Below are 26,476 nucleotides of genomic sequence, written 5' to 3'. Positions count from 1 at the left end.
TGTGAATTTATGAAGAAATACGTTTTATATTTACCGGCAGAATTATGAGAATTTCTTAGGCCTCAAAAGAAAGCAGATGAACCATGATTATTGCAGTTATTGAACTGTTGCCCTTTTGGAGACCTTTAGAACAAAATAGACGTTCTCATGTTTTTCCAAGTTTTTCTACTACATCAAATATTGAAGACTTTTACAAGCATGTATTGTGAGGAAAACTCGATGGAACAATGGCTGCTCTCGTCACAAAACAAGGAGATATTTACATGGTATTAGTGAATAAACGAAAACTACCCTTACAGCCATAGGAAACAAGGTTGTACAGACTATTCTCACATAGAAATAACCTCACCTGGCCTAAACCTATTATGTTCAAGTGAGGGGCTGTTTAAATAGCTAACACCTTGGCTAACAAAACCCATTGTGTGAATTTTTAGGAACTGTTTAGGCAAACAAGTCATCTCAAAACATCCAGTGGGAATGTTCAACGTCCATCTCAACACATGATAGAAAGAGGTGAATCTTGGGCCAGTCAAAGATATTTTAAAAAGTACCTATATGGTTACTATAAGTCATTTCGAACTATATATGATATTGTGGGTCACAAAGACGATCATAATTTTAGCATCTGCAGGACCCAACAACTTTGGTATAAAAAATATATATGAAAGTGTGATTTTATAAGTAGAAGTGTTTGAAGAAACGAATTAGTATTAGGAAAAACATATAATTATGATTATAACTATATAAGACTGTAGCCTATGCTTGGATAAACAAATATTCATTGGAGATACCAGAAGTTATACAGGTATCCGTATAGATAATCATTTTTATGTAGTATTGATCAATATATATAACATATGTCTTTCATAGATAGACCAGTTTTTATAGATATACATTTATAGAGATACATATATATAACCAAGTTATGTAATGGTGACTAATCAAACTTATACTGAGTGTATTTTACATTAGACTGATTACCAGAATATTTAAAGGTATATACTATTCTTACCATTATACACATTATGAAAATAGAATGTATTAACTTAAAAGGATAAACTCAAAACACATGTGAGACACCTGGTGGTTGAAAGTGATATTATTTGAACTCACTAAATTCCCGGGAAAGGTTAATAATTAAGTCTCTTAAACCAGTAGAAAAGAAGCCACATCCTTTTGGGCAGAGCCATTATAATTTTTATGGTCTCATTATCTGAAATGGTATTTAGAGGCAAGTAAAAAAGAAAAGAAGGAGGGAGAAAAAGATGGAGAGGAAGTGAGCTCAGGGGGAGAGCTCAGAAGGAAGCTCAGGGATCCATCCTGAGGGGGGACACTGGGAGATACACACACTCCCAGACTGACACTCATGCACCATGCATGAATACATATCTTTACATTCATGAAGATTCCTCAACACCTAATACTTAGAACTCGGAGGTCACAAGAAGTAAATCCTTTTTAAGAGTATCCATTTTGAAACTACGGCAGCCATCTTAGCTCTGGTAACCAGCCAATAGGAACAGTAGCCATCCTGGAATGGATAATTGTGTCATGTTGATTTTATCTTGTATGTTCTCTCAAATATTGATATGTTCTCTCAAATATTGATGTATTGAATATTATACAATTGATAATCATTCTCCCGAAACAATAACCACCTTGTAGATTTTTCTCTAAAGATTCAAATTTTTCATTATATTTTTCTTTTTGCATAGTTGCCACATTTATTGACAAAACAAACGTCTAATTTATTTCACATTTTAAACCACTTACTTACCTGCAGTATAATAACGGTTGTACGTGTGAAATACAGACGTTCTGTTTAATTGTCAAGTTCACAAGGTTATTGATTCTCCCGAGAAGTTATCATGGTGGTATTATGTCAAAGGTACGCTCATTTTTGCAAGTGTTTTATTGATTTTCAAGACGTTCATGTAACGCAATCGGTATCTTAATTTCATGTGATTATTTGTGTTTGTCAACCAATAAATTACTATTTCGTATGCTCACACGTCTCCGTGAATAAGTTTCACATGCATAGACTGTGTCATATAGATTGATTTTGTATCTTAAAAATATCTTCGTTAAAAATTACTCAATAATAATTATTGTGCGGGAAACCTGTCCTTAAAAAGGCACATACTTATTCTGACTTATTATTCACGACAGTCAGATGAAACCAAAGTAGAACTGTTTGGTAGAAACACAACTCGTCGTGTTTGGAGAAGAGAGAATGCTGAGTTGCAACCAAGAACACCATACCTACTGTGAAGCATGGGGGATGGCAACATCATGCTTTGGGGCTGTTTCTCTGCAAAGGGAACAGGATGACTGATCCGTGTACATGAAAGAATGAATGGGGCCATGTATCATGAGATTTTGAGTGCAAACCTCCTCCCATCAGCAAGGTCATTGAAGATGAAACGTGGCTGGGTCTTTCAGCATGACAATGATCCCAAACACACCGCCTGGGCAACGAAGGAGTGGCTTCGTAAGAAGCATTTCACTGCATTTCACTGTCCTGGAGTGGCCTAGCCAGTCTCCAGATCTTAACCCCATAGAAAACCTTTGGAGGGAGTTGAAAGTCTGTGTTGCCCAGCAACAGCCCCAAAACATCACTGCTCTAGAGGAGATCTGCATGGAGGAATGGGCCAACATACCAGCAACAGTGTGTGACAACCTTGTGAAGACTTACAGAAAATGTTTGACCTCTGTCATTGCCAACAAAGGATATATAACAAAGTATTGAGATGAACTTTTGATATTGACAAATACTTATTTTCCACCATAATTTGCAAATAAATTCTTCCAAAAATCAGACAATGTGATTGTCTGGATTTGTTTCCACATTTTGTCTCTCATAGTTGAGGTATACCTATGATGACAATTACAGGCCTCTCTCATCTTTTTAAGTGGGAGAACTTGCACAATTGGTGGCTGACTAAATACTTTTTTGCCCCACTGTATGTGTAATACCATTCTTTTACCCTTTTCTATCTTTGTCAGTGAAAAGATAAATGAGAGAAAAAACTGTGAAATAAAGTAATTGTGACTGCAAGTAATAATGTATCAGAAAGACAGCTAAAACCTTTTCCCTACAGAACTTTAGAACTTAGGGCCTATTCAAATTTCTACAGGCCCTTGTGGTACACTGTAAAACAAAAGGAGAGAAAGGAAGCTCATAGATCTGGCAGAATAAAACACTTTTTTACAGTAATAGAGGATACAATTTGCATTCACATTTTGGATAGAGCAATAGTGCCTTATACAAATATAAATAATATTTGGGAAGAGCCGGGTGAACATCACAGCCAAGACCGGAAGTCCCTGATACAAGAGAAAGCTGTTGACTGCGTTTTATCCTATTAAAATATTACACATGGAGACCTATTTTTTTTTTTACATGTGAGCCTTGTTGGTGAAAAGTGGAGGAGGTGGAGGAGATAGCTATGTTTTAATGGAAATACCTGCCTGTATCTGTGAACATCGCTGCCCTATCTAGTAGAGGACTACAAGGAGAGAGACTATTCCTGTGAATTTATATGAGAGATTAATCATTTGTGGGACTAGACCCGTAGGGGTCTTCCTTTGAGGTGAGAGGCTGGGGCACACTGCACACACGGATGGTGAAGCACTATTGAGGAAATTGATATATGGGTCTGCACTACGATTGCTGACACTTTTTATGAAGTATTTCTGTGCATTGAAGATTGATTGCACCAAGCACTTTATGGACTTTTGTCACAAGTTATTATTGCACTTTAAGTTATATTATATATTGATTAATATTGCATTACTATATTTGATTATATTAATTGCACTGTGAAAGGTTTTACATCCATATCTGGATTGAGGATTATTTGCACATAGCACTTTATTTGCCATTGATGAATTAGTTATTTGATTATCATTACACTTGATTTAATTTATTCTAGCATTATTATTTTGTTCACTGAGAAAGCACCATGTTTATTGATTTTTATTTATCACTGTGTGGGAACATATTTCATGTTGGCAGCTACTCACTATTAATTAGGTATTGGTTTGCACATTAGTATATTCTTATATCATACAGTGCCTTGTACAAAGCTTCATGAGGACGAAGAACTGTCACTGGGGCCAGCAGTGTAGCGATGTCCATCTCATATCTCTAGATCAGGAGCCGTCAGGTCAGACAAGGTCAGACAATAGTGATGGACCGAACACCCCACAGTTTAGTTCGCACCAGAACTCACGAACATGTAAAAAGTTCGGACCCGAAATGCAAACTCTAGGGAACAGGGGCCCAGGTACTGCCCTGGGGGACATGTATCAATGCATTGATTTTAATTCTGCATAAAGTGATAAAAAAATACACATTTAAATAGATTTTCCAGATTCCAGGGTAAGCCCTCTGCCCGGATACCCCCACAACCACAGCCCAGGAGCCCTTGTTTCCATCAACATGGGGACAAGTTGCTTTGGGCGAGGGGGCAGAGCCCCCCTGTCCCAAAAAAAACCCATGTTGAGGGCACATGGCCTGGTATGGTTCAGGAGGGGGGTGCATGCTCGTCACCCCCCTTTCCTGGCCTGCGAGGCTTCATGCTCAGATAAGGGTCTGGTATGGATCTTGGGGGGACCCCACACAATTTTTTACAATATGTTGCCGTGAGGGTTTCCCTTACAATCCATACCAGACCTAAGGATCTGATATAGATATTGGGTGGGGGACCCTACGCCGTGTTATTTAAAATTGTCTACTGCCGGCTAATACTGGAACATGGTTATAAGGAATTTCAACATCAATGTTTTGTTCAACTTCTTTTGCCTTATTAGTGTTTGCTGTCAGAGTCCCATTGAGGAGATAAGAGTCTCTCCAAAAATCTCTCCAAACTGAGGTAAATTTCTCTCTTAGATAGTGGTCATCATGGGAACATATGTTCTTGTTGGAAGAGCTCCCCTTACATCCAGTTCTGTTGATAACTATAAAACATTTTGAATTTTCTATTACTTTCTGACACTTGAGTAGCATGAATCTTTTTGGCAAAAACATTGATAGCAATAAAAATCTGACCTAAATTCCTAGCCCTTACCTGCTTTATCCCAAGCTAAAAAAAAAAGTTCACAAATGTGTAAACTAATGTTTTATGTGATTTTAAAAAGTTTAATTTTCAGTGAACGCTTTCAAACTCACCTTTCAACTTTCATTCATTGGACACCTGGCACTCCTTTCTACCTACCTTTCCAATTTATTAAAAAAAGCCCCAAATGCTTTATAGACTGAGTGTCTTGGATGTAACATACATATATTATTTGAACAAAAATGATGCATAATATGTTTATAATACATTAAAAATAAATCACAAGTACAGTTATAATTGAATCTGTATTTTTTAAGTAAACGTTTGATACAGGACATTCTGAGTTGTATCCATAACACATCATTTTAAATCTAGATATCTGTTTTCTCTTTGATCAAGTGTTCCATGTTCACAAACCTGGGGCAGCAAAAGCAATACCATGCCTTAAATGGCTGGGGCTGCTAAGGTGAATCATGAATATGCAACAAATCTGTACCCATATTTACAATGGGACCTTACCAGTGATTTTTACTGGGGTGAGAATAATATTGCACAACATCTGTTTATCTCCTTTTTATTAATCCTGATTCTGTTTGCTGTTATAGCTGGTGATTGGAAATGAGAATTCCCTTATTTTTTAAACATCTATTTCAAGTCATTTTCTAGCACTATTTTCTCAATGTACATTTCATTGAGTGTATAGAGGGCAAAGCTAATAACACATTCATGTATGTCAATATGCCAGAGAACACTAGAGAAGAGGAACCAAAAGCTTAAGATGTCATGTGTGCCTTGCTGTATTATGCTGGTTATTCACTAGGCAATGCACAATACTAGGGATATTCTGGAATAGCAGTTAAGCCCTAGGATATGTTTTTTTTTTTTTTTTTTTTACAACATCCATGCTATGTCTTATGGAAATGATTCAGTCTGAGAAGAAAATGAGATAGCAAACATAAAGTGTATCACTAGTCAAAATCTTTTTTTCTCAGTTATAGATTGTGTAGAGGAGAATTAGAATCTCTGTCAGGCTTCTAAATACTCTGGAGTTCTGATTTAATTATACTCAGGTAAAACTGGAAAAAATATTTCAAGTACTTTTATTCAAGCAGTATTGGCTACACCCCCCCCCCCCCCCTAAATATTATATATGGTGCACTTTTTACACTTTTAGCAATCTTCTGGTAAGACACTAAACATTTTAGTTGAAGATTCTTGCCTTTGATTAGTACTACATAATTGCATTGCCTACCTATGCTTTTACATAGCATTTTTTATTGCATGCTTCCTTAATCTCCTGATTGACAAAGGATAAAAGCTATCACCTTGCTTTTTAGTTTTTACTTTACTTCATCTATATTCCAAAATGTAAACAAAAAAATTTTTGTCTTTGTTTAGTGGTACACATTCCCAGTATACAAGGTTAAGTGCTTCTTTTAATTTATTCAACTTATCTTTTCTAAAATGTATAGTTTTTGTAGCCTTTTTTCTATACTTTATTAAATATTACCACATTGTGATCACTACTGCTCAAATATTCACAACTTTAAGTTACTATTTCTGTAATATAAATGTCTAGTAATGTAGTAAAAAAAACAACTGCCTTCATTAGGTCATTTAACCTCATACCTTAATTTTCCATTTTGTAGTGCGTAGACATAACCACTAATTCTAGCCTATCCTATGCATCCTACTATGTGTTAAATACTGATGAAGGAAATAAACTTCCTTGTTTTACAGTAGAATTGCACCAGTGCTTCCTAATAATGCTCAGTGTATACAGAAGAGCCCAGATCTGAGTCATTGTCCTCAACCAACTGTTCAAAGAACATGATGATTCACATCTCTTTCTAGCTAGTCACAGTACTTTAGGGGGGCCAGACTGCAGCCAGTGGGAGTAAAAATTTCCCTGGAGTCAGTGAGAGTAAACAGTGCATCTTTAGCATTAGGGGAGGAATAGCGCACCATCGTTGGTGTCAGTGAAAGGAATAGTGTCCTGTTGATGTCAGTAACAGGAATTATGCCACATTGTTGGTGTCAGTGGGAGGAATTGTGTCTTGCATCAGTGGGAGGTTAAAGTGCCCCAAGGGCTGGGTAAGGCAAGTTAAGGGCTGCATATTGGCACCCGGGACATAGTTTGAAGACCACTGCTCTAGATGTTAGCTGTTACTGGTGCCATTACGTACCATAACCTTTGGGCCAAGCCCAGCTTAACCAAGGAATCTGTTTATCGAAAATCAAAGTACGCCAGACCTCAAACTGTTCAAAAGTTATAATTTAAAAGAAAAATCTATCAAATATATAACAATATTAAACATCTTTTCAAACGCTAATATCCATATTACACTATAGATAAATATATTAACAGCATTACTTAATATTGTGATTGATTTGCTTGTAAAAATGATTATTCTAGCCAAGTTTCTGAGTTTAATATTTATTAATTTCAGGGTTCACTTATTCACGTTTGAAAGCTTTACCAGAGTTCTAACCTTGTATGTGAAATAAAGGTTGATATTTATCTTGACATGTGCATGGAACCCTTTACGCATGGAAAGTTCTGTGTGATGCAAAATTTAACTGCATCTTAATATCAAAGAGGGATGGGGTAGCGTTGGCAGCAGAAGATTAACAATGGTTCAGCAGGTTTTTAGTGCTGCATAGCAATTTTATTTACTTTGGATAACAGGTTATTTTGATGTTATATGACTCACCTTGCCTGGAGCAAAATATCAGTAGGATGCATTTTTATTGCCTCAAACATATCAATTGAAGAGCTGTGGGAGAATATTAAATGGTAAATTTTATTCACATTTCAAATTTATGTTATTCTAATAACATGCCAAGATGTCTATACACCTGAAATGGGCTTAAGAAGCCAATTAAAGAGCTTCAATAGCATGTCGAGTCTTGTTTACATGCAGTACACTGTGGTGGGGTTGATAAATGGTAAAAAGTGACATATTACCTGATCTGAACTTGTTTTGGAATTCATTCTTATCTACATTTGCATTTAGCAAGCTTCATAAAACGTGATGTTTCCTTGTTTCAGGGACAACTAGAAGTGCATTGTTATAGATAGTGATGGGTGAATCTTCCTGGGTATTGACTAGGGTTTGGCAAATTTTGCTCAAGATTTGGCGAATGCAAACTAGTAAGCGAATCCCACTGAAGTCTGGGGTGGGGGCTTGTAGCTAAATTCTAGCCATTTTTTTTTTTGCAAGATCTTTTTTATAAAATTTTTCATTAGCATACAAAATTAGCCCATGCAGGGGCCAAACCTAGCCCACGCAGGGGCAGTTCTTCTGATGCGGCAACATACCGCAACAGGGCACAACATACAAAATAAACAAACTAACTTATACTATAACCTTATTGTGGGGAGAGGTTCAGTTCAGGAGAATCTGTGCTCAAATTAGTACCAACAGGATAATGCAACATCAGAGTAGTTGGGTCAATATACTAACAGACTAGAGATATAGTGTTAATCTAGGAATTGGTTACTGCATCAGTTGCCGTGTTATTATCATCTAGCCAACAGGTCCATACCTTTTTAAATGATTGTGGACAACCCCTGCCCAAGTAGGTGGCTTTATACAGGGGTAAACTGGCATTCACTAGGCTTTTCCAGAATCTGACAGAGGGGGGAGACGATTGTTTCCAGTTCATCGTAATGGCCTTACGATCATAGTACAATAGCAGGGATATTTTCCTGGCTCTGAGCATTGACAGGTGTTCCACCAGCCCCAGCAGACAATATTTAGGATCATAAGGAACACGAATCTTAGTGACCTTAGCAATCACCTGGAGTACTTCTTTCCAATAATGTTCGATTGCTGGGCAAACCCAAAAAATGTGGAAAAAGTCATCCGGTTGGTAGGAGCAACGCCAGCACGCCGGAGAATGCGTCAGCGACATCTGGTGCAGCCTGTGAGGCATGTAGTGAGCTCTATGCACAATTTTGTATCAGAGCAGTTTGTTCCTAGCTGAGACCAGAGGGGTGAAGGGAAAGTCCCAAATCTCCCTCCAGTCGTCCTCGTCCAGCTCCGGTATGTCCCCCACCCATTTCTTGTGGAGGGTGGACAACTCGGGGCCGGCAGCAACCAGCAAGGACCTGTAGAACTGAGATGTGGGTTTCTCCAAGTCTTTCACCCGAAGGGTGGATTCAAGCTCCGAGTATGCCAATTCAACTAGTTGGCCTAAGAACTGACACCTGTAGGGATGAGCGATTTGAAGATACCTAAAATGGGCCTGTGCAGGCACATTAAATGTGGTGCATAAAACGTGAAAGGGGGTGAGCTCTCTGTTGGAGATAATATGTTCAAGGGTCAGTATTTTGTATTTGGCCCAGGCCTGTGGATCCGGGATGGTATTGAACTGTGATAGGTTAGAGTTCAGCCACAGGGGGGTGTGAGGAGATCAAGAGTTCGGCTGGGGTGCCCTCAGCGCCTCACCCACCTTCCATGCCCGCATAGTGGTACGCATAGGCGTTTTAGGCCCCCTGAATATCAACCCCTTCAAGGCCTCCAGAGACCCCACTGTAGCCGCCACCAGTAGGACCGCAGAGTTGGTCAGGTATGGATGCAACCACCAATGAGTGGTCACAAGCTGTGCGGCCAGTCAGGGAGAGCCAAGCCCCCACTGTCCACAGGCCTGGTCAGAGTGGTGTATTTGAATTTGTTTTATTTGTTTTATTTGTTTAGGTCCCCAAATAAAGGAGAGGAAGAGTTGCTTAAGAGAATTAAAGAAAGTTTTGGTCAGCCATTGTGGGGAGTTCCGAAAGATGTACGTAAATTTAGGGAGGACTTTCATTTTGAGAAGATTGATGCGCCCAATGAGGGAAAGGGGAAGATTGCTCCATGATTTCAGTTTGGTTTTAATTGCTACCAAGACAGGGTCAAGATTGAGCCACACAAAGTCCCTACTCTCTCTTGAGATGATAATACCTAAATAGGTAAACTGATCAACCCACTGGAGTTGGAGAGAGGAGGGTGAGGAGGACCTGGCCCCCTCATCCACAGGGAACAGCTGAGACTTGTGCCAGTTCACTCTCAACCCCGTGAAGGCGGAGAAGTCATCCATGACACCGAGTGTGCCCCGCAGAGAGTCACCAGCGTAATTCAAAAAAAGCAGCAGATCATCCATGTAGAGAGCCACTCTCTCCTCCAGCCAGCCCACCCTAAGACCATGAACCTCGGCCGAGCTCCTGAGGGCCTCAGCAATAGGCTCCATGGCCAGGGTGAACAGAACCAGGGAGAGAGGGCATCCTTGTCTGGTGCCCCTCTGCAGGGGGAACGGAGGAGACAGGGAGCCATTCAGTTTAATTCATGCCATGGGACCAGTATACAGGGTGTGTATCCAAGCAATAAATTTAAGTGGGAAACCCATTCTTCTAAGCACCTCCCACAGATATACCCACTCCACTGTTTCAAATGCTTTTTCCATATCAAGGGTGGCAATGGTCCTAGTGCCCTGGTTAGTATGGGGGGCATGTATATTAGAAAATAGTCTAAGTATATTAAAGTCTGTGGACCTACTGGGCATAAAGCCCGTTTGATCAGAGTCAATCAGGGATTTTATTACTCTATTAAGTCTAGTGGCCAGTAACTTGGTTAGTATTTTTAGATCACAATTGAGAAGTGCGATTGGTCTGTAGGAGGCGCACAGATTAGGGTCTTTATTAGGCTTTGGAATGAGAACGACATGGGCTTCCCTCATAGAGGACGGCAAGGAGCCCTGTTGCAAACAGGCTTGAAACATCTGAGCTAGTTTGGGGGCAAGTAGTTCTGTGTGGGTTCTATAATACTCTATGGGCAGGCCCCGGGGTTTTACCTGCTGGGAAAGACTCTATGGCCATTGTGACTTCTTCTGGAGTGATCTCTGAGACAAGGAGTTGCCTCTCTGCGTCAGAAAGCCATCCCAGTGCTAGCGTGTCCAACATAGAGATCATAGGTGTAGGGTCAAACCCGTCAGGGAGTGAGGAAACACACAGAGAGGTATAAAACGTGGTAAATGCAGACAGGATATCCTCCTGAGAGGTGACTAATATGCCATCTGCCGTAAGGATTTCCGATATAACCACTAAGGGCCTATCCTGCTGTGCTAGAAGCGCTAGTAGTTTGCTTTTCTTGTCTCCATGCTCAAAGTATTCCTGTCTGCTATGTTGTATACCCAACCTGGTGGTGTCTGAAACATGGAGATGCAGTTCTCACCTAAGTGTTGAAAGGTGCTCAAAGTTGGGGACCGTTGCCGAGGCCCAATATTGATTTAGAGCCTCGTCAACCTTGTGCTGCAGGTCAGAGACCCTGTCCCCAAGCTCCGCCTTTACTGCCACCACAGCCGAGATATAACGACCCCTGCTGTGAGCTTTGGAAGCATCCCATGTCATCTCCACGGTGGCTGATCTGGCATTGTGCGCCTAATAGTCCCGCAAGGAAGGAGAAACTCTATCATGGACTGCCTCGTTGTTGTAACCTCCAAAGGGCTTTGCTTCGCGACCTGGCGGTCCTAATGGTCAATTTAAGTGGGTGGTGGTCAGAGAGGCCAGAGGGAAGGTAACTTGCCTCCTGAATGCTGGCCAGCAGGGCAGCATTGGCAAAAGCCAGATGAATTCGGGAGGAGGTTTTAAATGTGGTCGAGAAGCAAGAGTACATTCTATCATGAGGGTGAAGCCACTGCCAAGCCTTTTGGAACTCTGTTGCCTGAGCCCACGTTCCAAGATCAGAATTAAAAGTAGATTGAGGGCAAGGCCTATCCAGGTCAAGGGACAGTGTAGTATTGAAGTCTCCCATGAACAGAACATGCGCTGGGCAATGCAGAGCCAGCCTCCCATAGAGCGTGTACAGAATCTGTATCTGGCTCGGAGGAGGCAGATAGACATTTACAATGACATATTTCTTGTTATAAATGCTCAACACTACCATAACAAATTTCCCCTGGGGATCTAAATGAACATCATGAATTACACATGGTACACATTTGCTGATCAGTATAGACACCCCTCGAGAATACGAGGAATAGGTCGCATGAAGCGCCCTTTGCACCCAGGGCTTTTTCAGAGCCAGAACCTTGCTATCAGTTAAGTGCGTCTCCTGTGGCAGCACTATGTGGGAGTTATGCATTTTTAAATACTGGAATAACAGTGTTCTTTTATATTTGGAGTTAAGCCCCTCTGACGTTCCATGACAAAATGGTCAGCAGCTCAGCATCTGAGGGAGCCATCATGGAACATCAGGGGGAAACAGGAGCAGGATGAGCCCAGCAAACCAACACATGTAAGTAAACACAAAATTGCCACATATATTCATTAGGGTCAGAGACCAACGAAGCATTTGAGCAGCACATTGTGTAACCAGATCTTCAAAACAGAGAAACCCCTCTCCCCAGAACACATAACACCCTACCCAGACATCATCAAAAAACACCCTACTACCTAGCCAATACCCCAACATAACTGGGATAATAGTTTAATCCCTAAACCTTTATACCAAAAGTCACCTACGTGGGGCTCAAAGTTCCAGGGAAGAAACCTGTTGAACTCCCTACTGACCAGCAACCCCAACAACAATGCCCGTCAGTTTAAAACCCTTATCAGATAGATCTTCAGACTTCTTTGAAGAGTTCTTCAAAAGGCTGAAAAAACTGAGGGGGGTTAGATACTTCAGTGAGTTGTGTCCAACAAGGTAGCTCTGGAATAGAAGGATCTAGAAGACAACATACATCTAGTCCAGGACCACGAGGAACTCCAGCGTTCGATGGCTCTAGTGAGAGGGGGACCATAATTAGGGGTAAGTCATACACCTCAGCCTCAGGAAGTAGAACTGTAGCCCATCTGAAATGGCAGGTATGGCTTGCGTAAGAGACTTAGGAGTCAGCCTGCAGCAAAGTAGGATTACTGCTGCAGGGCCGGCCAACCAAGCACAGAAATAGTCACTGGATCTGAAGCAGGGGATGCCAGGGGTTAGGTAGGGCAGATGTACAGGCTCACCAGGCTGTTCAGCAGCAAGGATGGCAAAGGATTAAAGTAGGATGATCAGAGCTCCTTGCTGAGCACTACCATGGGGAACATGTACCAATGCAAAACATGTTTTTTTAAAAATACTGTACGGCGGGTAGAGGATGTTCTAATGCAGCTTCAAGGGCAACATTGAAAATATAAAAGTTTTTAAATAACATGCATGGGGTGCCTTAAAGCTGTTATGGAACAGTATGATTTTCAAATTTTTGTGACAGCACATGCTGGCAGTATATATATAGCTGACTTTATTTATTTATTTATGTATTTTTTTTTTTTTTTTTACAGTTAGCTTGTATTACATACAGCAGCAGCACCCCAATTTGATTTATTTAAGTTTGAAAAACAGGCTTTTTTTAGGTAGTTTTAGCAGCAACACATGCTTTTTCATGAAAAGGTAAAAGACCCTCTTAGACCATAGTTGCCAACAGTCCCGATTTTCCTGGGACAATCCCGATTTTGGGACCCTCATCCTGATTTAATCTTGTCCCGATTTTTTACTGAATTTTTGGGTTTGTCCCAAGAAAATCGTGAATGTTTTTGTCAAAAAACGGTAACGGCTCCACAAAAATGGCCACTGTTGCCTCCATGAGTCAGTCACAGAGTTGTTTCCCCTTGTGTTCAGTGCAGAGGAGAGGGGCAGCCAATCGGCTTCTCTCTTCAGTGTACAAATAGAAAATTCTATTGTACACTGAAGCCTATTGGCTACAGGGATTGGCGACCCCTCCCCCCTCTCCACTGAACACAAGGAAATGTTCAGTCGGCGCCGCCGCCAACCCTCCACTCTGCCCCGTGTGTGACACGAGAGCGGCACTGATGGAAGGAGCGGGGCTTGCTGGCTGGGGACAGTGCACTAATGGTCCTGGCTCCCCCCTTAAAATGAGCAGGTATACAGTCACACTGATGGAAGGACTGGGGCTCCGCTGGCTGGGGACAGTGCACTGATGTTCCTGGCTCCCCCTTGCACCCTGTCCCCCCATGCCACCACTATAGCTGATTCCCCCTCCCCCTGTGTCACCACCATACCTGCATCCCCCTCTCCCCTGTGTCAACACCATACCTGCACCCCCCTCTCCCCTGTGTCACCACCATACCTAATTCCCCCCTCCCCCTGTGTCACCACCATACCTGCAACCCCCCGTGTCACCACCATACCTGCAACCCCCTCCCCCCATGTCACCACCATACCTGCACCCGCCTCCCCCCATGTTACCACCATACCTGATTCCCCCTCCCCCTGTGTCACCACCATACCTGCACCCCTCTCTCCCCCCCGTGTCACCACCATACCTGCACCCCCCTCCCCCCATGTCACCACTATACCTGCTTCCCCCTCCCCCCATGTCACCACCATACCTGCTTCCCCCTCCCCCCGTGTCACCACCATACCTGCTTTCCCCTCCCCCATGTCACCACCATACCTGCACCCCCCCATGTCACCACCATACCTGTTTCCCCCCTCCCCCTGTGTCACCACCATACCTGCTTCCCCCCTCTCCCCATGTCACCACCATACCTGTTTCCCCCTCCCCCTGTGTCACCACCATACCTGCTTCCCCCTCCCCCCTGTGTCACCACCATAACCTGCAACCCCCTCCCCCATATCACCACCATACCTGCAGCCCCCTCCCCCCATATCACCACCATACCTGCAGCCCCGTCCCCCCATATCACCACCATACCTGCCCCCCCTCCCCAATGTCATCACCATACCTGTTCCCCCCATGTCACCACTATACCTGCACCCCCTCCCCCATATCACCACCATACCTGCCCCCCTCCCCCATGTTACCACTATACCTGATTCCCCCCTCCCCCTGTGTCACCACCATACCTGCACCCCCCTCTACCCCCCGTGTCACCACCATACCTGCACCCCCCTCCCCCCATGTCACCACTATACCTGCTTCCCCCTCCCCCCGTGTCACCACCATACCTGCTTCCCCCTCCCCCCGTGTCACCACCATACCTGCTTTCCCCTCCCCCTATGTCACCACCATACCTGCACCCCCCATGTCACCACCATACCTGTTTCCCCCTCCCCCTGTGTCACCACCATACCTGCTTCCCCCTCCCCCCGTGTCACCACCATAACCTGCAACCCCCTCCCCCATATCACCACCATACCTGCAGCCCCCTCCCCCCATATCACCACCATACCTGCAGCCCCCTCTCCCCATATCACCACCATACCTGCCCCCCCTCCCCAATGCCATCACCATACCTGTTCCCCCCATGTCACCACTATACCTGCACCCCCTCCCCCATATCACCACGATACCTGCCCCCCCTCCCCCATGTTATTACCATACCTATTCCCCCATGTCGCCAAACTATACCTGCACCCCCTCCCCCATATCACTACCATACCTGCAGCCCCCTCCCCCCATGTCACCACTATACCTGCCTCCCTCCCCCATGTCATCACCATACCTGTTCCCCCTCATGTCACCACCATACCTGCACCCCTCCCCCATGTCAACACCATGCCTGCACCCGCCTCCCCCCATGACAACACCATGCCTGCATCCCCCTCCCCCCATGCCTGCACCCCCTCCGGCCTAGTCACCACAATGCCTGCACCCCCTCCGGCCTAGTCACCACCATGCCTGCACCCCCTACCACCTAGTCACCACCATGCCTACACCCCCCAGGTCACCATCATGCCTGCACCCCCCCAAGTCAGCCTGTAACACCCCATGTCACCATGCCTCCACCCACACACCTCTCTCCCCTTGTCACCACTCTTGAGGAGATGTAGCTAGACTGTAGCCAACACTCCATCTGCAGCCAACACTCCACTGGGGGCACTGATTTGAGGCACTCCGCTGGGGACACCTGATGTAAGAGGCACTCCGCTGGGGACACCTGATGTAAGAGGTACTGTACTGGGGACACCTGATGTAAGAGGCACTCCACTGGGAATGATGGGAATGACCCCATCATTTTTCATTTTTTTGGGCACTACTGTCTATTGATATGGAAACCACTTTGTTAAGGCAGAAATATTTAACCACTTGCCGACCGCCTCCTATAGATATACGTCAGCAGAATGGCATGGCTGAGCAAAATAACGTAAGCGTACGTTACTTTAAATTTGCCGCCGTGCGCCTGCCACGAGCTCCATGAGTCGGGTCGCAGGTCCCGCAGACTCGATCGCCACGGGGATACCACTCGATTGGGGGGCGGGGTTACGTAACGGGTGACAATTCCCCCTCTGCCATTACAGGGAAGTCCCCGTCAAGTCCCCATGCATCAGAGGGGACGGGGTCACTGAGTGGCCCCGCCCCCCGTTATTTAAGAACCGTCAGAAGAGGAGAAGCGTCACACAGCGGGAGCCTCCCATCATGCCATCATGTATGCGGAGTGGCCCGAGGAGAAGATGGGAGGAAGACGCCACGGAGGAAGATGCCGGCCGAGAACACCGGAGGAAGAACCAGAAGAAGAAGAAGATGGAGGAAGAAACTGAAGGAAGATAGAAGATAGAAGAAAGAAGATAGAAGATAGAAGAAAGAAGAAGCATTTAAATAAAGGAATTGTCAAAAACTGTCTCTTATCATTTTTAACATTTTTGACAGTTTTTTTGTGAAATGGTAGGCCCTTACCATTTCACACAGGGGGCCTCCAGATTCCAATAAGCCCCCCGCCCGCAGACCCCCACAACCACCGGGCAAGGGTTGTGAGGATGAGGCCCTTGTCCCCATCAACATGGGAACAAGGTGTTTTGGGGGGCTACCCCAAAGCACCCTCCCAATGTTCAGGGCATGTGGCCTGGTACAGTTCAGGGGGGGGGGCGCTCTCTCGTCCCCCCTCTTTTCCTGCGACCTGCCAGGTTGCATGTTCGGATAAGGGTCTGGTATGGATTTTTGGGGGGACCCCACGCCATTTTTTTTTAAATTTTGGTGCGGGGGTTCCCCTTAAAATCCATACCAGACCTGAAGGGTCTGGTATAGATTTTGAGGGGGACCCCACACCATTTTTTTTTTTGTAAATTTTGGCCGGGGCCTGAAGGGCCTGGTATGGAATTTAGGGGGACCCCCCACGTCATTTTTTTTACATTTTGGTTCGGGGTTCCCCTGTGGGGAATTCCCATTCCGTTTTTCTCAATGAACTTTTATGTGTATTGTCGGACCGGCAATTCATTAATAGCCGCGAGTAGTTTTAAATGACTTTTTTTCCTTTGAAATGTCATTTTGTTGTCAGACAGTTCTAAACATGGGAAACATGCGCCCTTTAACAGGCATACTATAGACATGCCCCAGGTATGAAATTTAAAGGAATATTACACTTTTATTGTTTCACTTTAAGCATTATTAAAATCACTGCTCCCGTAAAAACGGACGTTTTTAAAACTTTTTTTTGCATTGATCCATGTCCCCTGGGGCAGGACCCAGGTCCCCAAACACTTTTTATGACAATAACTTGCATATAAGCCTTTAAAATTAGCACTTTTGATTATTCATGTTCGTGTCCCATAGACTTTAACGGTGTTCACGTGTTCGAACAAATTTTTTGCCTGTTCGCAAGTTCTGGTGCGAACTGAACAGGGTGGTGTTCGGCTCATCCCTAGTGCCCATTAATGCAGCCTTGCCAGTGAAGACATGGGTAGAGGCGAGGTCCCAGGTATCACAGTCACACAGAGTCACGCCTGCTAGAATGATCATCATATATCACCTATCCCATAGGAGACAAGAGGGGTGGGGGGCAACTGCAGGACTTTTTCAATGTTGGCACTTGTCCAGTGTTTGCCCTCTGTAAAATGACATTACCTTCCCTTTTCTATGCATTTTTTACTGAAAAAAACCCACAGTTCATCATGGTGGAGTCCACTAGTCAGGAGCAAACATTGTCATCAGATCAAGTGCAAGGTTGGTCAACTAATGTAGCAAAATGGCTGCTAAAAACAGATGGGACTAGGAGTGGCTTAATGAATGATGTAGTGTTTCTTTTTAGAGGAAAGTGAGTGTGGTCAGCTCACCCAGGATGTTGGTTTGGAGGCATGGGATCTGACTCCTGGACCCAGCACAGACCTGTCCGTTGTTGACATCAAATCCCCTGATGCAAGTCACACTGAGGGCCAAAGCAACTCAGAAGAGGAAGAAAGTATTCAGGATCCTCTTGTTTGCACAAGCAAGTATTCTTGGAATCTAGCTTCAAATGTGTATACATGTTGAGTGTTTAGCTGAACAAACAAAACACCCACTCCACACATTAGCAAAGTATGTAGTGCCTTAACATTAGCATGGACAAGGAAGAGGAGGAAGGAGCTGGCATTGTTGCTAGGTACCCGAGTTTTTGAGACCCAGGCACCAGGGCCAAGATTACAGAGTAGTTGCAGTGTGTACTGTACATTCCTAGTAGTGTAGGTGTCTGAAGGGCAAGCAGGTTGCAAGCAACAATAGACTGGGTAGGTAAGTATTTCCTGAATTTGACTAGTAACTTGACCATAACTAACTATGTACGGCCTCAGCCATTTGACCATTGTTCCCTTAATACTTTTTTCTCTTCTTACTAGGTCATGATATTCCAAGATGCACAATTGACCAAATGAGTGCAGATATGTTGCATTGTTTGAAGGATCTGGAGCAAATAAAAAAGGCTGCCACTGCTTTACAGCGAAGAATCAGTGATTTTGTAGACATTCTTGCCAAATTTTAATTTTCTCTTGCCTGGTTGGAAGTTTCTTTTCCATTTGTTGGCTCCTGCACTTTTAATATTTACCATGTTTTTCGGACTTTTAAGTTAGATAGTTTAGTGTCCAAACTTAGTGTTTCTCCACTCCACTCCTCTAGGTACACCACCAGGTCCTGTTTTCTGTATTTTCCTCAGTTTAAAAATGACTGTGTGAATTACTAACATTGAAAATTACATCACCTGTGCCAAATTCAAAAAAAATATAGAAAACCCGACCAGGGTTTGCATCTTGAGAAGGAGAGTAGGGAAACACTGCCCTAAGTAATGTGAATTGTAATCTTTCTGTGTTTTTAAGAAACCAAAGCCAAAATTTGAAGATTATTTCCCTCATGATCCCATGCCTAAAATGTGTGTCTTTCCCTACATCTAGTTTGCTAAAGCCCCAAAGCACACCAAGGGTCAATGTGTGCTAGCTCCCATCATGGGGTATCAATGGATGTGTTTCAGGGGTGCAACCTCTTCCTCTGACCTACTTTAGGTATGAGGAAGGGGTTGCACCCCCAAAACACGTCCATTGATACCCTGTGATGGGAGATAGCACATGTTGACACACTGTGTGTTTTGGGGGTTTCTAAAATAACATGATTGGAACTACACACATTTTTGGCAGGGGTTCATAAGGGACATTTAATACGTGTATGTGGCTTCAAATTTTGGCTTTGAGAGGGGTGAGATCACCCCATCTGAGTAAGGCAACATCCACACAGTCTTGGGATACTAATGTCTCATTTGGCCTCCACTTTACCAAACTCGAACTTTGTAAGTTCCTGAGTTGGGGATGTGTATCTTATGTTTTCGAACATGCCTGTTTAGCCACAATAAAAGATGTTGGGTTGTTTTAAAACCTCAAAATGCACATGTGAATGTGCTTTGAGTAGAATGTTTTTTACATATCAGCATGGATGTTGCACCACTTCCTTAAACTAAATCTCTCTAAAACTGAGCTATTAATATTCCCCCCACCCGCCTCCATAACTTTTCCATGACCCACTCCATGACTTTTCCATCAAAATTAACAATGCAACCATCAGTCCCTCCCCTCACGCCAGGGTACTAGGTGTAATACTAGACTCTGACTTGTCATTTCAGCCTCAAATCCAATCATTTTCAAAAGTTTGTAGAATTCACCTCCATAACATCTCTAAAATTTGCCCCTTTTTAACAAATGAAACCACCAAGCTCCACCTGTCCGGCTGTCCCCTACTCTTGCTACCTTCAGGCGATCCCTGAAAACTCATCTCTTCAGGAAAGCCTATCACATCTCTAACTAATCTTTTACCACTTCCATCAGCTCATTCCCCACAGTTACAACCTTTTGTACCACCTGCCCCACCCTATTAGATTATAAGCTCTTCTGAGCATGGCCCTCTTAATCATCCTGTATTTTATTGTATTATAACTGTATTGTCTCCCTTTTATATTGTAAAGCGCTGCGTAAACTGTTGGCACTATATAACTCCTGTATAATAATAATAATAATAATAATAAACAATGTGTGGCTTATTATATCAGTGCTCAATACCAGAGTATTTGTTAAGTTGTTGTAGTTACAGTGACAATGTGCTATTAAATGTATACCAACTCCAGCAATTTTTTGGCCTCCAAAAAACTAAAGATGTTGAAAAGGCATAATGTTTTTGAAATTCATGCATTAGATCCATTAAGAACAAAAACATTGTATGTGTGTAGCAGACCCACAGCACACCATAATAGTTAGCTGATGAAGAGATTGTCACCCCATGTAACAAATAAGGTACGTTTGCACTATTGCAGCAAGTGGGCAAAATAAAGGCCATTTGAGAACATATTATCCAGATAAGAAACACAGACAACAGTAGTTCAAATGAAATATGAGTTTATGATGAAATAAAAATATTATTCAGAATCAGCTCCAATTTGCTGCCAAGACACTGCCCCTCTACCCACAAAATAATCAAGGTATTTTTGACGTATATCTCTGGCATTTTGGGAGGGCAATCCAGCACGGCCAGTTTCTAGAGCCATCATCACACTCACAGATGGCAAAGCTGCCGCCTCTTGAGCTGGGCCTGCCACTGCAGGGTCTGCATCAGTTGGCACAGAGGCAAGGTAGCTGCTAGTATTCCTCCTTAAAAAATTATGGAATATACAGCCGCACAATACCACATGGCTGATTTTGTATATTACCAGGTTAATTGGTGTTAAAAACAGCCTGAACCAACCAGACAGGGTGCCAAAGGTGTTTTCAACCACCCTTCTGGCACGAGAGAGCCTGTAATTAAATATTCTCTCATATGGGGTGAGGTTCCTCATAGGAAACGGTTCCATAAAATGTTCTCCCAGAACAAAGGACGCATCTGCAACAACAACAAAATTGAGGCCCTCAACATTCTCCTCAGCAGGTGGCAAGTTTAAGGTGCCATTCTGGAGCCACTTGTAGAACTCTATCTGCATAATGACTCCTCCATTAGAGTTGAGGCCGTTCTTCCCAACATCAAGAAACAAGAACTCATATGTGGCAGACACTACAGCTAGCAGGACTATGCTGCAAAAGTCCTTATAATTGAAATAATATGAGCCAGAGATGGGTGGTGGGACAATCTGGACATATTTTCTATCAATAACACCACCACAGTTGGGAAAATCTCACTACTGATGGAACTGGGCTGCAACGTCCTGCCATTGCTGAGGGTCGGAAGGAAACTGTGGATTGAAAAAAAAAGGAAAAATAAATGACTGCTTCTGCACATAACATTGCAAGCAGATTTGAAACAAACATGTTTGGCCAACATAAGTATAAAACATAAATGAGTATTTAAAGACAAATGTGTAAGGTCAATTTATTTGATTCCTCACCCCCTCTGGTGGCCCATTCTAAAAATGTTATGGTGGGGGAGGTAATGGGTGGATGTTTTGGACAGGTAACCCTCTCCACTTCCATGAGTACTGTTTGCATAAATAATGTGTAAGAAATTAATACAATACATTAGCAAACATTAAAAACATAGAATGTGATGTTAAAGGAAAAAACTTACCCGAATATAGTCCTACTGCAGGACTTGAATACTGGCTTAGCAGGTCTCTTGAATAATGAGTCCCAGAGACTGGGGGGAGATCCCAGTGGTAAACTTGAGGTCCTGGAGAATTTTCCCCGTCTCCAAGTACCGCAAGGTGGCTATGAGCCTTTGCTCAGGAGTAATGGCAAGCCTCATGCATGTGTCCTGCTTCTTAATATAGGGGGTCAACAATGCCAAGAGTTGGTGAAAGCAGGGGTTCGTCATCCAGAGATAATTCTGAAAATCATCTGGATTATTCTTATGGAGCTCCCGCAGCAAAGGCATACGACATAATTGGTCACGATTAAGCAACCAATTTTTGGTCCAAGAAATCCTCCTCCTCCTGTTCCTGGACTGGACTTGGGTCACAGCAATAACTCCAAGGCCAATAATAGCACGTTTCCTCCTCCGATTTCACAACATGGCTGGTTGACGAACGGCCGTTTAGAAACAAACTGAAAAGCATGAACTGAAAAGCACAAATCAACACTCACCAAACTTCTACTAACACGAAATTAGCAGAAGGAGCCCAAAGGGTGGCGCCTGACAATTGAACTACCTCTTTATTGGCTCGTAGTACGTCTAGTACATCACTACGTTCGTGTTTGTTGGCCGACAATTGTGTGCCGTTTGTATGCAAGACACATTCCTGGCACCCGCCCTTTGGACAAAAGTCTGAGACTTTGTCTGCCGAAAATCCGATCCTGTGTACAAGGCTTTAGATTTACTGTAACTTGCTTCAACTGAATCAATAATCTCTATAGGGTACATATCGCTCAGTGGTTGATGATACTCAAATGGCCAACACATGAAACGGAAATGAAAATCCACATAGTGTAGTAGTACTAAACAGATTTATTTAAAAAAACATGTAGACTTATGGGCGTACACAAGATCGGACTTTCCGATGGGAAATGTTGGATGTGAGCTTGTTGTTGGAAAGTCCGACCATGTGTATGCTCCATCGAACATTTACTGTCTGAATTTCCACACACAAATGTTTGAGAGGAGGCTTGTTGTCGTAAAGTCCGATCGGGTGTACACAAGTCCATCGCACAAAAATTCATGCATGCTCCGAATCAAGCAGAAGGAGCCGCACTGGCTATTAAACTTCCTTTTTCTCGGCTCATCGTACGCGTTGTACGTCACTGTGTTCTGACATTTGTAATTTTTGGCCAACATTTGTGTGACCGTGTGTATGCAAGACAAGTTTGAGCCAACATCCTTCGGAAAAAAATCCACGGTTTTGTTGTTGGAAAATCTGATCATGTGTACGGGGCATTAATGTTAAAATCTTGGTGGACATCAGATTATTATACCTCTCATTCATGTGGCCATTCATGTTTTTATGGATGCAAAACTGTCCAATAATTTAAAGATCACAGATGATATAGCAGGGTAATACTGGCTAGCAGCAGGACATGAAGAAGAAATGACTGAAAGGTACTAAACAAAAAGAATACAGGCAGGTGTTTTACTACATGAATTAAGAAACTGCAGATGACACAATATAATCATGTAAAATTGGCCAGCAGCAGAACTAAATACCATAGCAAGGCTACGCCTAAATTTACTAGAGATTAAGGCCCGTATACACAATGCAAATTTCGGAAGCGAGTTATCGTTGACGGCCTGTTTCTTACCATTAGTATGCTCCTTTCGACATCCGATTTTCATTTTTTGCCAGACAAAAGCTGGATGAGCAGACTAGTAAATTTCTGATGAATGACAGCTCAACGTCCGATTTTCATATGGCCAGTACAGAAATCGCCACACAAAAGTCAAAAGTACAAACACGCACGATCGGAGTTCGGTCTTGTAAATTACCGCTCGTAATCTAGAATTAACATTCATGACGCAGCAATTGATGAAATGTTGAAATGCAGCGCACATTCTCATCTTCTTTAATGGGATAATAATGAAGCTGCTTTGCTGGTGATACTAATGTAGTTATGCCAAACATATTTTAAAAGGCATTTGTTTTGTAGTGATATAAATAATATTAATATTAACGTTGTTGTTTGATTTTTTTGGGGAAGTTACCACAACACCATTATCCCTGAGTTTTTAAGATCAAAGATACAACTATGTTGGTGTCCCTTGTTAATTTTCCATTGTGCTGTTTTTAATGTAACTGCCTACTCCCAAACTGTCATTTGAACATCAGGAACGATCTGAAAATCGTGAATGAACGCTCACCAAACTTCTATTAACACAAAATTAGCAGAAGGGGCCCAAAGGGTGGTGCTCGAGGAATGAACTTCCTCTTTATACTCTTGTAGTACGTCACTACGTTTGTGTTTGTCGAACAACAATTTGCGGATAGTTAGTATGCTAGACAAAATCCTGCACCTGCTCTTTTGCCAAAAATCAAACATTCGGCCGTACGACAATACAACCGTGTGTACAAGGCTTAAGAGCACAGGCATTACTACAATAATCAAGATACTGCAGAGGATACAGCAGTGTAAAATTGGCCAGTAGCAAAATCATTTAAATCAGGGATAACAGGCAAAAATGTACAAGAGAAAAAGAGTACAGGCAGAAGTCTTACTACATGAAGTAAGAAATTACACAGTAGTGTAAAATTAACCATCAGTGGATATGTGCAGTTCAGTTTGAATTGAAATTTGGACAAATTTTCATTTTTTTCCAAAATTCAGATGTATCCAAATTTCCGAATTACAATAGTACCGAATTTAAACTAATCCAAAATTTTGAAAATCTAACGGAATTCGAATCAATTTGAATAGTTTTCGCTTAAATTTAGTATAGTTTTCAAATTCAAATTTGAAAAGTTTTCGAATTTGAATATTTTATTTTAATTCTTATTCGAAAAGTTTTCAAATTCGAATAGTTTTTAAAATAGAATAGAAAATAAAGGACTAGAATAGAAAAGAGTAGAATGCAATAGAAAAGAATATAACAGAAAATAAAAGAATAGAATATAATATAAACTAATAGATTAAATAGAATAAAGAATATAATAAAATAGAAAGAATATAACCAGCTTCTGAAATTCAAATTTCGAATAGAATAAATGTGAATACATAAGAAAAGAATAGAAAAGAAAATAATAGAATAGAAAAAAATGAATTGACTAGACTATAATAGAATAGAAAAGAATAGCATTAAAAAAAAACAAAAGGATAGAATAGAATGTAACAATTTCCCAAAATGCAAATAGAATAAATTTGAATAGAATAGAAAAGAATAGATTAGAATAGATTAGAAAATAACAGAATATTGGTAACAAGACAGCTAATCAAATCAAAGAAAAAATTATCAAACAAAAAATTCCTCACATAATTAACCCTAAATCTAAACAAAAAGTCACTAACCCAAAAGAAATTGCAGAAGCATTTAGCGATTTTAATGAAACACTGTATAATCTTAAAAATGACCCGGACATATACCAACCCAATGACGCTTTAATATCTGACTTTTTAGCGACAGTAAACCTGCCTAAAATATCTCAAGAAGACTTATCCCTCCTGAACCAACCCTTTACAACACAAGAAATAGAAAACTCTATTAAAAACCTCCCTCACAACAAAGCCCCAGGACCTGACGGATATTCTTCTGAATATTACCAATTGTTTAGCTCCATCCTGTCTCCTCACTTACTCCGAGTTTTTGAAGCAGCCACATCCACAGCAAAAATGCTCACAGCAACAATAGTTACCCTCCCCAAACCAGGTAAAGAACCAAACCTTCCACAAAATTTCAGACCGATTTCTCTACAGAATGTAGATGTTAAGCTACATGCTAAATTAATAGCGAATAGACTATCAACCTTGTTACCTAAACTAATAAATTATGACCAAGTGGGCTTTGTGTTGGGCCGTCAGACCACAGACACTACCAGGAGAATGTTGAACCTTCTGCACTTGGTTGAGGAGAAAAAAGAGCCTTCTCTGCTTCTGACATTATACGCAGAGAAGGCCTTTGATAGAGTGCACTGGGGCTACTTAGCCAAAGTATTAGAAAAATTTGGAATAATCGGCCCACTGCAGAAGGCCATACTAGCACTATACTCCTCACCATCAGCATTTGTCTATACAGAGGGAATGTTTTCCAAAACATTCCAAATTACGAATGGGACTAGACAGGGGTGCCCCCTGTCCCCCATTATTTTCACCATGCTTATGGAGCCGCTCACGGAAAAAATGAGAACCGACCCGAACATACAGGGCATTACAACTCAGGTACGTCAACACAAAATCTCGCTATTTGCTGCTAACGTCATCCTTTCATTATCAAACCCAGCTGTTTCCCTACCTGCAGCACACGAAGTACTAAACTTATTTAGCAAAGTTTCCAATTATAAGGTCAACGCCTCTAAATCAAACATACTAGGAATACATATAGATAAAAAAATTGAAACGTCCCTCAAAAATACTCTTCCATACCCATGGACTGAAGATTCCATTACATATTTGGGTATCAAACTAACCCATCCCATTGTAAATATGTACAATATCAATTATGCCCCATTACTGAATGCCTTCCAGCCAGAACTATCTAGAATACGAAAATTTTTCCTAACCTGGTCAGGTCGCTTGGCAGCATACAAAATGTTAATACTCCCTAAACTAATATATGTCTTCAGGGCCTTGCCAATACCAGCTCCCCCATCATTTTTTACAACGATGCAAAAACAACTCTCAAAT

Source organism: Aquarana catesbeiana, linkage group LG04 (genome assembly GCF_042186555.1).
Source record: "Aquarana catesbeiana isolate 2022-GZ linkage group LG04, ASM4218655v1, whole genome shotgun sequence".
NCBI classification, from domain to species: Eukaryota; Metazoa; Chordata; class Amphibia; order Anura; family Ranidae; genus Aquarana; species Aquarana catesbeiana.
Note: the sequence above shows the minus strand (reverse complement) of the source record.